This window comes from Salvelinus sp. IW2-2015, linkage group LG5, assembly GCF_002910315.2.
Source record: "Salvelinus sp. IW2-2015 linkage group LG5, ASM291031v2, whole genome shotgun sequence".
Classification (NCBI taxonomy): domain Eukaryota; kingdom Metazoa; phylum Chordata; class Actinopteri; order Salmoniformes; family Salmonidae; genus Salvelinus; species Salvelinus sp. IW2-2015.
The window spans coordinates 32,321,551-32,335,547 of record NC_036844.1 but is presented as its reverse complement, the minus strand read 5'-3'; the positions used below and the strand labels follow the sequence as shown (position 1 = coordinate 32,335,547).

The 13,997-nt window shown below is 43.3% G+C and overlaps 1 pseudogene; it reads left to right on the top strand.

The window, feature by feature from the left end:
- Positions 1-2,858: 2,858 nt before the first annotated feature.
- Positions 2,859-13,997, top strand: part of LOC111963724 (alpha-actinin-3-like) — a 27,668-nt pseudogene continuing 16,529 nt past the window's right edge.

Here is a 13,997-nt window from a genome sequence, read left to right as displayed (position 1 = left end):
TTTCAAACCGTTCTCAATGGGTCTCTACTACTTGGTCTCAGCCTTGGTCTTCATTACACCTACCTCAGAACATGCGACAAACCTCATGGCAATGTTTGTTCGAGTTTGTCGCCGTGGGTGTCAAGAACAGTTGAAGGCYATCCTATCATTAGAATGAGAAATGTTTGTAGCCTTGCTGCGTCACAGTATTTGGATGTAGAAGTGAGCTGTAGACTACAGTTGGTTATGGATTGGTTTTCATTTCTGATAGGAAAAATTTCAATCGTTATCTCATTCTTTCTGGTTACCATGATAACATGCACCTGCTTATTGCACGTATATTCCTTGATATGGCTTTCTGTGATGTTTTAAAACTGTAGTGCATGACATTGTTACTGTTATTGCTCTTCCAGCTACGTTTTCCCTTCTCGCTAATTATTACAGCTAAAATGGCTCCTGGGTCCCTGGACGCCATGTTGTGTGTGACGGGGGAAGAAAATTAGTCGCGCAATGCCGTGGACGCAGTCCCCACAAAGGTAAAGCCCTCTGCCCCCGACCACGCCTGCACTTCGACCATACACTTCCCTCATTGACCCCACTCCTCCTCCTTCACAACGAGGCACCCCATTTTATTACTTATTTGAGGTCTGTGATGCTGGAAGCCCAACAAACTATCACAAGACAACCAGTTCACAAGAACCCAGGGCCTGAATGTCTGGGCATGTCCAATGGGTTAGTGAGGCCACACTCCCCTCATTGTAGTGGTAGTACTGCTACTAGTATGGTTGATAAGGGTAATCTCCACAAGGCACATACACTATTTTGTCTTTTGCAGAGCCAACTGATCTGGGTTGARGCTGGATGTGCCTGTAAAATAGTCCAGTCATGGCTCTATCTGATACCATCTTCCTTTCCAAAATTAGACGACCCCCATCAACAGTAGTCATGGATTTCTTATTTTCTTTGATTCTATTGATGTTTTTAAAGGAATAATTTTGCCAAATTGAAATGAATCACACTGTATGTCATTAAATTAATCTTCAATTAATCACAGAAATGTGTTTTAAACCTGTACTCAAAACAGATTTAAGAAACTTATGTTATTGTAATTGAGGGTGATCAGATTGGGGAATGCTGGAGTTGTTGCGTATGCTTGTGTTGTGGCATATTTTTCTGAGGTATTTCCAGTGAGACAAGATGTGCATTCACGCTCAAAACTGAGGCGTTCCAGCTGTGCTTTGAACGGCTAAGGACGCAGTGGTACGCAAAAGGCCAGATGAACGGAGGGAGGGAGGTAGGGCTATCGACCTCTGTCCCACGCATGCTGGGTGAGTAACCAATGCACCACTGCCCCGCTCAAATTCACCTATCCCCCCCCTTCAATCTGCAGCACAACGCCCAACCCTCTCACTCTGATCCCATAACCAGTATATCTACAGGCCTACAACACCGTCACCTAGAGAACATTCCACAGCTGCGTTAGCTTAGAAGATATGGATGTCAAGAGGACAACATTCAGTATTCTACGTTCCCTMTCTAGTTTGTTAAGTAAATTCTACATATCCTAATCACCTTGTTAAATTGTCTGATTACAATTTGCAAACATTGATTGGGAACCTTATTGTAATCATATGGTTGATTTAAGATATATTAGGCTATTTTTACACAGGCAGCCCAATTCGGATCTTTTGCCAGTAATTGGGCTTTTGCCAATCAGATTAGATCTTTTGCCAATAATTGGGCAGAAGATCAGAATTTGGCTGCCTGTGTAAATGCAGCCAAACATCAAAATTCCACCATATATTTTTGTTAAGTTTGTATTGCTGTGTTTATTGAGGACTTCAGTGGCCTCCCTCAATGAATGAGAGCTGGACTATATTGGCCTACGATACACTGTGCACGGTTTCAATCAAAGTTTCCTTACCTCTCTGTCACGTTATAGTTTCAAATTGGCACTAATCATATCACCCCCCGAAACAGTTTTTCCTCCAGTTTCCCAATTTTTCGTCCATTGGAATTCCTGACAACATTTTTACAGAGACTTGTTTGAACGCATGTGGATTAGGACTGAAAACTATATGTAAGACCAAGCTTTATGAGAAATCAGGGAAAATACTGTACATCTGTAGATTACTGTTATTTGTCCATTACAGAAAATGAAAGACAGGTTGCTGATTGCAGAACCATTTATTGAAAGATATATAGAAATGAATCACCTGATGCTTAATTGAGAATTTGTTTTAATTTGTAGCTGTCAAATTCATTTCAATTAAGACACGTTGTTCTTTGTAAGTCTCAATAAATGACATTGAAACAACTCATTTGTTTTGGATAGCCTACTTTTTTTATGGGCATGAAGGGACATGTTTACTGAACTAAGAAGTATGACACAATGCTCTGCATTATGTGGAATGAAGCCTTTCACATTGATTTTGATCATTTGTCACATATCCTGAACCTGCGACCTCTGGTTAGTGGCAGTGCCCACCAAGACCTGTCAAAAATGGCTGGCAACGTATCAAGGACTTGATTGGAATGTATATCTTACACATGTTTGTTTGTGACCCTTATTGATCTGTAGATGAGAACTCTTGCATTCTAGATCGATGCATCTGCAAGAGGCATACATGCATATCCACTAGTTCTGCCGTGTGTTTTTAGTGTCACTTATAGCCCCAGGTCAAGCCAGTCATATGTAACGGGATGCTGTTACGTGTGTCCGCTTTGACCAGGGGTTTGAGCGCAGTCTACTTCGTGCGGTGGGAGCACCAGTGTTCCTACAATTTTGCGGGCTTAAGAGTTGACGGCTCAGGGCGTGTATGTTTAATTGAAAAGTGCAAATTAAATTGAGTAGGTCGAGGGGATAAGCATCTCCCAAAGGAGACATCGAAATGACATCAATTGAAACGCAGGTGCAATATGGTCCCTACATGATGACTTCGGACTCGGAGCAGGTCTACATGAACCAAGAGGATGATTSGGACAGGGACCTTCTATTGGACCCCGCATGGGAGAAACAGCAGCGCAAGGTGATTTGGCCCACAAGTATATGGCCCACAAATTTTGTATGGCGTTACTATTTACAAAATTAAGGATTGGTACCTATGTAGCCTGCAGGATATATACAGTGGGGAGAACAAGTATTTGAAACACTGCCGATTTTGCAGGTTTTCCTACTTACAAAGCATGTAGAGGTCTGTAATTTTTATCATAGGTACACTTCAACTGTGAGAGACGGAATCTAAAACAAAAATCCAGAAAATCACATTGTATAATTTAAGTAATTAATTTGCATTTTATTGCATGACATAAGTATTTGATACATCAGAAAAGCAGAACTTAATATTGGTACAGAAACTTTTGTTTGCAATTACAGAGATCATACGTTTCCTGTAGTTCTTGACCAGGTTTGCACACACTGCAGCAGGGATTTTGGCCCACTCCTCCATACAGAACTTCTCCAGATCCTTCAGGTTTGGGGCTGTCGCTGGGCAATACGGACTTTCAGCTCCCCAAAGATTTTCTATCGGGTTCAGGTCTGGAGACTGGTTAGGCCACTCTAGGACCTTGAGATGCTTCTTACGGAGCCACTCCTTAGTTGCCCTGGCTGAGTGTTTCAGGTCGTTGTCATGCTGGAAGACCCAGCCACGACCCATCTTCAATGCTCTACTGAGGGAAGGAGGTTGTTGGCCAAGATCTCACGATACATGGCCCCATCCATCCTCCCATCAATACGGTGCAGTTGTCCTGTCCCCTTTGCAGAAAACATCCCCAAAGAATGATGTTTCCACCTCAATGCTTCCACGGTTGGATGGTGTTCTTGGGGTTGTACTCATCCTTCTTCTTCCTCCACACACGGCGAGTGGAGTTTAGACCAAAAAGCTCTATTTTTGTCTCATCAGACCACATGACCTTCTCCCATTCCCTCTGGATCATCCAGATGGTCATTGGCAAACTTCAGACGGGCCTGGACATGCGCTGTCTGCGAGGGACCTTGCGTGCGCTGCAGGATTTTAATCCATGACGGCGTAGTGTGTTACTAATGGTTTTCTTTGAGACTGTGGTCCCAGCTCTCTTCAGGTCATTGACCAGGTCCTGCCGTGTAGTTCTGGGATGATCCCTCACCTTCCTCATGGATCATTGAATGCCCACGAGGTGAGATCTTGCATGGAGCCAACCGAGGGTGATTGACCGTCATCTTGAACTTCTTCATTTTCAATAATGGCGCCAACAGTTGTTGACTTCTCACTAAGCTGCTTGTCTATTGTCTGTAGCCCATCCCAGCCTTGTGCAGGTCTAAATTTTTTCCCTGATGTCTACACACACTCTCTGGTCTGGCCATTGTGGAGAGGTTGGAGTCTGTTTTGATTGAGTGTGTGGACAGGTTCTTATACAGGTAACGAGTTCAAACAGGTGCAGTTAATGACAGGTAATGAGTGGAGAACAGGAGGGCTTTCTAAAGAAAAACTAAAGGTCTGTGAGAGCTGGGAATCTCTACTGGTTGGTAGGTGATCAAATACTTATTGTCATGCAAAAATGCAAATTAATTACTTAAAAATCATACAATGTGATTTTCTGGATTTTGTTTTAGATTCCGTCTCTCACAGTTGAAGTGTACCTATGAATAAAAAATGACAGACCTCTACATGCTTCTAAGTAGGAAAACCTGCTAAATCGTCAGTGTATCAAATACTTGTTCTCCCACTGTATATACCCTCTGGATATACACTGAGTGGACAAATCATTAGGAACACTTTCCTAATATTGAGATTGCACTTACCCCCTTTGCCATCCAGAACATCCTCAATTATATATATTAGTGAGCGTAGATTATAATGGGGTTCTAGGCTGGAAGTGGAACATAACGAGGCTAGGAGTAGGTTTTCTTGTTGAACACAATTCTATATTGAGGATTTTGTCAACACAAACCTCAACATAATAATGAAATCTCTTCTCGTTCAGTTAAACAGGAACCAATATGATTTGTCTTTTAAACTATAACAAAAAGTAAACCTGGATTGTCAGCGTCTTTAATGGTTCTTCAAGAATAGCTCCTCTCTCTCGGTGGCATCTTCAAGTTAGTTTTCCCCCCGTCCTGTGTGGTTCCATGCTCTTCTTATAGGGGAAGGAAATATCTCTTAGTCAGTGTTTCAGCTGTGCTTCATTGCCCTGGTTACCGTTTCTTCCCATGCCTTGTTGGGCTACCATCCGTGATGCCCCACCTGCCCTCTGGTGGTCCTTCCACAATATATATGATCTATAACTGTTCGAAGCCTGAATGCTGATTGGCTGAAAGCCGTGGCATATCAGACCATATACCAAGGGTATGACAACTTATTTTTACTGCTCTAATTACGTTTGGAACTAGTTAGCAATATGGCACATCGGGGGTTTGTGGTATATGGCCAATATAGCACGACTAAGGGCTGTATCTTAGCCCGCCATGTTGCGTCGTGCATAAGAACAGCCCTGAGCCTGGGATATTGGCCATATACCACAAACCCCCGATGTGCCATATTGCTTTACTAATATATACATYATATGCCATTTACCAGACACTTTTATTCAAAGCAACTTAGTAATGTATACATTTTAAGTGTTACCGGGAATCGAATACACTAGCTTGGCATTGCAAGCGCGTACTCTAGCAACTGAACTACTGGGGGTATGGACTCTACAAGGTGTTGAAAGCTGTCCTCAGGGATTCTGACCCATGTGGACTTCAATGCTTTCCACAGTTGTGTCAAGTTGGCTGGATGTCCTTTGGGTGGTGGACCATTCTTGATACACGGAAAACTTGCAGTTCTTGCAATTCTTGACACACTCAAACCAGTGCGCTTGGCACCTACTACCATACCCCATTCAAAGGCACTTAAATATTTTGTCTTGCCCTATCCCCCTCTGAGTTCACACACACAATCCATGTCTCAATTGTCTCAAGGCTTAAAAATCCTTAACCTGTCTCCTCACGTTTATCTACACTGATTGAAGTGGATTTAACAAGTGACATCAATAAGGGATCATAGCTTTCCCCAAATAGACTAATGAACTATACATGCTTAACCCGCCCACCACACCCCCTATATCATATTCCTACAGCCCATCAATCCCACTGCTACTGCAAGTGTTTTGCCTCTTCATTGTTCTCTGGGGTTTTATGAGAGTACACCATGGTAGACTAGTCTTATCCAATAAGGGCCTTAAATCTTTTGAGGTAATAACCTCTAGATTCTTACCGTTTTTTTAAATCTTTTTTTTTCTCATTTGTCGGTATGACAACAAATATGGCTTTAATACTCTAGAACAGCTGCCTGAATTCCTGATTTTGGAGTGCAGGCATCTGACCAGAAAGACTAGAAGTTCCTCTTCAAGTACTAAGTGACGGTGTTTGCCAAACACTCAAGAACAAATGTGCTTACTAGCTTACTCCACATAAGCCAAGGGAAATTCTTGTCACAGAGGGCCTTATAATATCCTTGTTTGTTGTTGCTGCCAGTTGTATAGTCAGGATGCTCGGATAGAAATGCATTAATCTCAGCACCCAGAACCAAATCAGCTATGATCGTCAGAGACTGTTACACTGCACGTAGTAAACACRTAGGGCCCCCTATTTTGTGGCTTTTGAGAATTCATTGCATTGAGTATGGTCAACTTTTGCAATGGTATTTGCGTGGTATTTACCTGTAAAATAATTCTGGGCATTATTTATTTACCTGTCGGAGCCCACTCCACTATGTATGTACTGTAGATCTACACGTTTATCTATTTTAGACTTATGTTTGATGATGTAACACGTAGTTGGGTGTTCCCCTGGCTCAGTGGTGTAGTCCAGGGATTAGGCCTAGTCAATGTTTATGGAGGGCTGTCTGATCCTGCCTGTGGTCTCTGGATCCTGACAGCTGCAGYACTGTCTGTGTGTTTGTCTACCATCTGTTAGGTCTCTGTTGGCCTCCATTAGTTGCTAGTTAGATTGTTGGATGCAGCTGTCCAGGAACGGGACCAGTTTTACACCTGGCCACATGCATCCGGCTCACAGGTGACATGCTCAACTTCACAGAGGGGTTGGTGGATTGTAATGTATTGTTCCCACTTAAGCATCTCTGGACACAGTTTGCTGTATGGATGTTTGTCAGACTAAGTGAGTGATGAAACCACAACATCTTAAATGTTTGTGTCATGTTTCTAACACTTTGATTCTTTTCCAGCACATGAACCAGTGTGATGTGTGTATTCTAGTCCACTAATTGCTGTGCTAAAATACCAGCCTGTAAAACATCTCAACGTCTTATTGCGTAGTTATCCATTGGCCATCCATGCCTCCACTGCATAGTCATTGAAAACGTTAACACCCTAATACAGTATGACTGAATGCAGGTGGTCCTGAACTAGTTGCACCACCACTAGCAATGAACTAAAGCCTGGTTAGCAATGAATTACAGCTACATACTCCAAATACAACTTCCTATGGTAAACGTTATGCATTATTAACTTATTAAAAACAGCAGGTGTATTTTGCATCACCTGTTTGACCTATCCTATCCATCCATTTTCTCCTAATGTTAACTAAAACTGCGACCGTGAAGTCATTCAATACTTTAATACAAGCAGTTTAAGGGGTTTCCATCTGCACCTACATGCTGAAAGATTAGCAATCTTAAATGAAGGTACAAATCGTAGGTTTTGGAGATCAGGGAATTATCGCGGCTGAATCTGTCAGGAGAGAGAGCAAGCTGGGCTGTTGTCTATTAATGTTCTGTATTATGCGCCGAAGATGTGGATATCGATTAAGGCAGCCCCCCCCCCCAACAGCTCTGATCCAGAGGGGTTGGGTTAAATGCAGAAGACACAATTCAGTTGAATATGTTCAGTAGGACAACTGACTAAGTATCCCCCTTTCCCTAATGGGGATCCTAATAAAATACCAAAATAATGGAGTCTTGATTAGTGCTACTGTAGCAGTAAAGCTTTACTTGACACCCAGTGTCATAACATGTTATGGTCATAACAGCTTAAATAACTTGTCATAACCTGTCATAGTATGGTCATAACACTGTCATGACCCATATATTTGGGGTGGCAGGTAGCCTAGTGGTTAGAGCGTTGGACTTGTAACCGAAAGGTTGCAAGATCAAATCCCCGAGCTGACAAGGTAAAYATCTGTCGTTCTGCCCCTGAACAAGGCCGTCATTGAAAATAAGAATTTGTTCTTAACTGACTTGCCTAGTTAATTAAAGATAAAATAAAAAAATATTTACACCTGTTGTGACATACTTTTGGTCATGTAGGGTATATGGACACCTGCTTGTCAAACATCTAATTCCAAAGTCATGGGCATTATTATGGAGTTGGTCCCCTCTTTTCTGCTCCACTCTTCTGTGAAGGCTTTCCACTACATGTTGTAATATTGCTGCTGGGACTTGCTTCCATTCAGCCACAAGAGCATAAGTGAGGTTCGGCACTGATGTCAGTTGATTAGGCCTGGCTCGCAGTCGGCGTTCATCCCAAAGATGTTCGATGGGGTTGAGGTCAGGGTTCTGTTTTGGCCAGTCAGGTTCTTCTACATTGTCTTGACAAACCATTTCTGTATGGACCTCGCTTTGTGCACGGGGGCATTGTCTTGCTGAAACAGGAAAGGGCTTTCCCCAAACTGTTGCCACAAAGTTGGAAGCACAGAATCGTCTAGAATGTCATTGTATGCTGTAGCGTTAAGATGTCCCTTCATTGGAACTAAGGGGCCTAGCACGAACCATGAAAAACATTATTCCTTCTCCACCAAACTTTACAGTTGGCACTATGCATTTGGGCAAGTAGCGTTCTCCAATGGCGGTGAGCTTCACACCACTCCAACCGATGCTAGGCATTGCGCATGGTGATCTTAGGCTTGTGTGCGGCTGCTCGGCCATGGAAACCCAATTCATGAAGCTCCCTACGAACAGTTCTTGTGCTGARATTGCTTCCAGAGGCAGTTTGGAACTCGGGAGTGAGTGTTGCTACCGAGGACAGACGATTTTTACACGCTACATGCTTCAGCACTCGGCGGCCCCGTTCTGTGAGCTTGTGTGGCCTACCACTTCGCGGCTGAGCCGTTGTTGCTCCTAGACGTTTCCACTTCACAGTAACAGCACTTACAGTTGACTGGGGCAGCTCTAGCAGGGAAGAAATTTGACAAACTGACTTGTTGGAAAGGTGGCATCCTATGACGGTGCCACATTGAAAGTCACTCATCTCTTCAGTACGGGTCATTCTACTGCCAATGTTTGTCTATGGAGATTGCATGGCGGTGTGCTCGGTTTTATACACCTGTCAGCAACGGGTGTGGCTAAAATATCCGAATACACTACTTTGAAGGGGTGTCCACATACGTTTGTATAAATAGTGTATATTGCGTTATTTTATGGCTGGTTATGACACCTACATAAGAGTGTCAAAACCKACATTAGTTTTTTCCTGCCAAGATATTTATTTTTGTTTTAAAGTTTGTTTGTCTTAAATGCTTTGTTGTTGTAATGAATGTTTAAAAAAAATGTTTTCATAATATTTTAAATAACTTGTAGAAATTACACTTTATAACACTGTCATCAAGCATTATGACCATCCTATGTCACTTTACTTGGACCAAAAAAAATTGACTTTATGACACTCTCAAGAAGCATTATGACCATCATATAAGCCAGATAGGCCTATCACATACATGTCTTTATATCAGTCATCAGTCAAAACGAMGGTTTCTTGGACTCCTCCTGAAATCAATGTGTGCACAATTACAATGAATAATATGGTAAATGAAATAAAAAATGTYTATAACATAAGCATACTATTGATATAGGCTACGGTGTAATGGAATGTTTTGCCTTGTGTGGTAGGTTTTGTGGGTTTTGACACTCTTATGTAGGTGTCATAACCAGCCATAAAATAACTCCATATATGTCACYACAGGTGTAAATATGTGTCATGACAGTGTTATGACCATATTATAACAGGTTATGACACGTGATGTCAGCTATTATGACAGATTATGACATGGTTATGACTGTGTCAAAACGTGTTATGACACTGGGTGTCAAGTAAAGCAATTCAAGCAGAAAGGGACTGGCAACCAACTGTTTGTTATAGAAGTCTATGCTACCAACTCAAAGGTAACTGGTAGTCATGGAAATGGTCGCAGTACATACATTTGTTGCATGATGGGAGCTATGCATTTTATGTATGTGGTGACATCTGTTTTATTTGGCTAAATGCCAGACACAAAAGTATATTGTGTTGCTCTTTATATGATAMAAAACATTGTTAAAGTGTTTTGGTTGAAATGTAAGAATAAATCACAATTTTCTTGTGTGTGTGTGTCCACGTGCAGATGCCTGTCTATTTCCTCTGTCTGAGCCCTTGGGCTTGCGTGTTCCATACCACTATGTTAAGGGAACAGGCCCCACATTCTTGCCAACTAACAACAATGGTTAGTAGAGAGCTGGTGGGCTCCTGCCTGATGTTCCAGTGACTCAGTCCTTCGTGTCTGTGGAGGGTGCTAATCCCAGCGCCAGGACAGCCCCCATAGGAGTGCCAGCCCAGGCCCAAAGTCTCCCACAACCCCCTGGGAGTGCCAGCCCAGGCCACAGTCTCCCACAACCCTCTGGGAGTCCCAGACCCAGGCCACAGTCTCCTACAGTCCCCTTGAAGTCCCATGCCCAGGCCACAGTCTCCTACAGTCCCCTTGAAGTACCAGGCCCAGCCTACAGTCTCCTACAGCCCCCTGGAAGGCCCATGCCCAGCCCACAGTCTCCTACAGTCCCCTGGAAGTCCCAGGCCCAGCCCACAGTCTCCTACAGTTCCACTGGAAGTCCCAGGCCCAGCCCACAGTCTCCTACAGTCCCCTGGAAGTCCCAGGCCCAGCCCACAGTCTCCTACAGTCCCCTGGAAGTCCCATGCACAGCCCACAGTCTCCTACAGTCCCCTGGAAGTCCCATGCCCAGCCCACAGTCTCCTACAGTCCCCTGGAAGTCCCATGCCCAGCCCACAGTCTCCTACAGCCAACTGAGAGTGCCAGGCTCTGGGCCACAGTCTCTCACTGACCTTAACCCCCAAACGTAGCTCTGTTTCCCAGGCTTCCTTACATTCAAGTGATAAATGAGACGTGGAAGGATGGCACAACTTTAGCTTCAGACCTGCTACACAACCTGAAGCCAACAGGGCTCCATAATAATAGCCACTGTATTTGTCTCGTAGTTCACTCTGGTTTGAGCTAATACATTGAAGAAGCTATAGTCCTCAGTGACAGCAACAGGCGTAGTTTCAGGTGGAGGTTAGTCTTTTTGTAAATTATGTTTTAGCTTGGAAGTTGTATTAACACCTTAGTTCTGATAGTAATATAATCGTGGTTTAATACAGTAACTCTCATCTAGAGAAAGAGTTACTCAGTTACTGAATGATGTTGTGTGCTGCCGTGGGACGTTGTCTTATGTGAGTTAATGTAATGTTAGTGTTTGACCTTCAGACAATGTTCATTGAGACATGAGTTTTGTGGCAAAGTCTTGTTGGTTATTGTGGCTTTATGTGCAATAGATATTTGGAAATGAGTTACTCAGAAAAATAGTAGTTCACCATTTGTTATGCTTTTGTCTTGAGTTTTCTCAGCWATTTTTTAGGTAGGGATAGGGCATTGTTGTACCAGTATGAATGCCTCTGGTCTAAATCTGTTACTTGTTAATTTCTCTAAGAATTCTTGCTGTTATGCTCTTCACCTCTGTTATGCACAAGACATACATTCCATATTAACATTCTTTCCAGAGTTCTTGGGCATTTTGTAGCACCAGTTTTATGTTATTCAATGTACAAAGTAAACAAAACATTATGATGATCATTATGATCGATCATGGGATGAGTTGATATATCATTCTCAAGTCTCAGTTTAACACATGAAGTTATTTCATTTTTATTCATTCACTGGTAATACAGTGAGGTTTTACGAGTGTGGTCACTGCCTTTCTCTTAGTAAGAAGGATAAAAGGTGATTGATTGTATGATATTATCCCATCCCAAATCCCAAAATAACATCTAGAGTGGTAAAAAAAATCACACCTCTCCTTTTCCCAGCATTCCATTTCCACACATTGTTGGTTGAGAGTTTTTGCTGCAGGAATGCTCTGCTGTCGGCTGTTCCCTGGTGTCCTATGGCTACCCGATATAGCCCCTTTCTCATCCTTAGTCCCCCCTCCCCCCACCCAGTCTAAATTTGGGCATCTATGGCAGTAGAGGTTGATTTGAGGGTTAGGCACCTGCTGCGGAAGAGTCTCCTCTTCTAACCATTTTTCCCTCTTTCCCTATCACTATCTCTCCTTCCCTCAGACTCTCCTCTCTGCATGTTCAGTCCTTCCCTCAGATTCTCCTCTCTGCATGTTGAGTCCTTCCCTCAGACTGTCCTCTCTTTAGGTTCAGTCCTTCCATAATTCTCCTCCTGCATGTTGAGTCCTTCCTCAGACTGTCCTCTCTTAGGTTCAGTCCTTCCCTCAGATTTCTCCTCTCTGCATGTTAGTCCTCCCTCAGAGCTTCCTCTCTCAGGTTCAGTCCTTCCCTCAGACTCCTCTCTCTGGCATGTTCAGTCCTTCCCTCAGACTCTCCTCTCTGCATGTTCAGTCCTTTCCCTCAGACTCTCCTCTCCCTGCCTTGTATTGCCTCTGCAGCTTCTGCATCACATTCTAATATGTTCAAAAGAGTATCCATGACTACGTTCTCTTCAAAATGATGTGTAAAAGCTATTTCACAGTATTTGAAAATAGGTAAATACCATACTCAAAAATGAACATTTACCCTATGTCTTGATACTGTACTAACTATTCAGACAGTTAGTTGTAGCTTGAAAACCCAATGCTGCATACATGATGATACTGGAAGGTGTTTTTCCACAAGCTGTTATACAGTGGATGTGGTAGATGACATGAGATCATTGTGTACTGCAGCTTTCAAGTTGATTGTTTTCTAGAATTTGTATTAACCAAAGCAGGATCAGTGGTAACCTAGATATATTGACCGATAATCCCTGAAAAACATATGGATCTAGATCATGTTAAAGGTGTTTCATGAGTGACGCATCACGRATTTTAGGATCATTTTTATGCATTATTGTAACACGCTCTTTCTCTCGCAGACCTTCACRGCCTGGTGCAACTCTCACTTGCGTAAAGCGGGTACACAGATTGAGAACATTGAGGAGGACTTCAGGAATGGACTCAAACTCATGTTGCTGCTGGAAGTCATCTCAGGTAGTTGGACACCCTTTTCTCTTTTCTGCATGGTCAAATTCTAAGTACAGTTCACTATTGCCATTCCCTAATGCTAACTTATTTTTTTTATTTTTTTTTACCGTTATTTTACCAGGTAAGTTGACTGAGAACACGTTCTCATTTTGCAGAACAACGACCTGGGGAATAGTTACAGGGGAGAGGAGGGGGATGAATGAGCCAATTGTAAACTGGGGATTATTAGGTGGACCGTGATGGTTGAGGGCCAGATTGGGAATTTAGCCAGGACACCGGGGTTAACACCCCTACTCTTACGATAAGTGCCATGGGATCTTTAATGACCTCAGAGAGTCAGGACACCCGTTTAACGTCCCATCCGAAAGACGGCACCCTACACAGAGCAGTGTCCCAATCACCTGCCCTGGGGCATTGGATCTTTGTTTAGGACCAGAGGAAAGAGTGCTTCCTACTGGCCCTCCAACACCAACTTCCAGCAGCACCTGGTCTCCCATCCAGGGACTGACGCCAGGACCACCCTGATAGCTTCAGAAGCAAGCCAGCAGTGGTATGCAGGGTGGTATGCTGCTGGCAAACTAATGGGTCCATGTCGTGTTTGTTTGTGGATGTGCAAGTGAAAGGCTTCCCAAGCCAGACAAAGGTCAAATGCGTTTCCACAAGATCGCCAATGTGAACAAGGCCCTGGATTTCATCTGCAGCAAGGGAGTCAAGCTGGTGTCCATCGGTGCCGAGGGTGGGCCTCGCACCCCAGAAACCCTTCCAAACCCC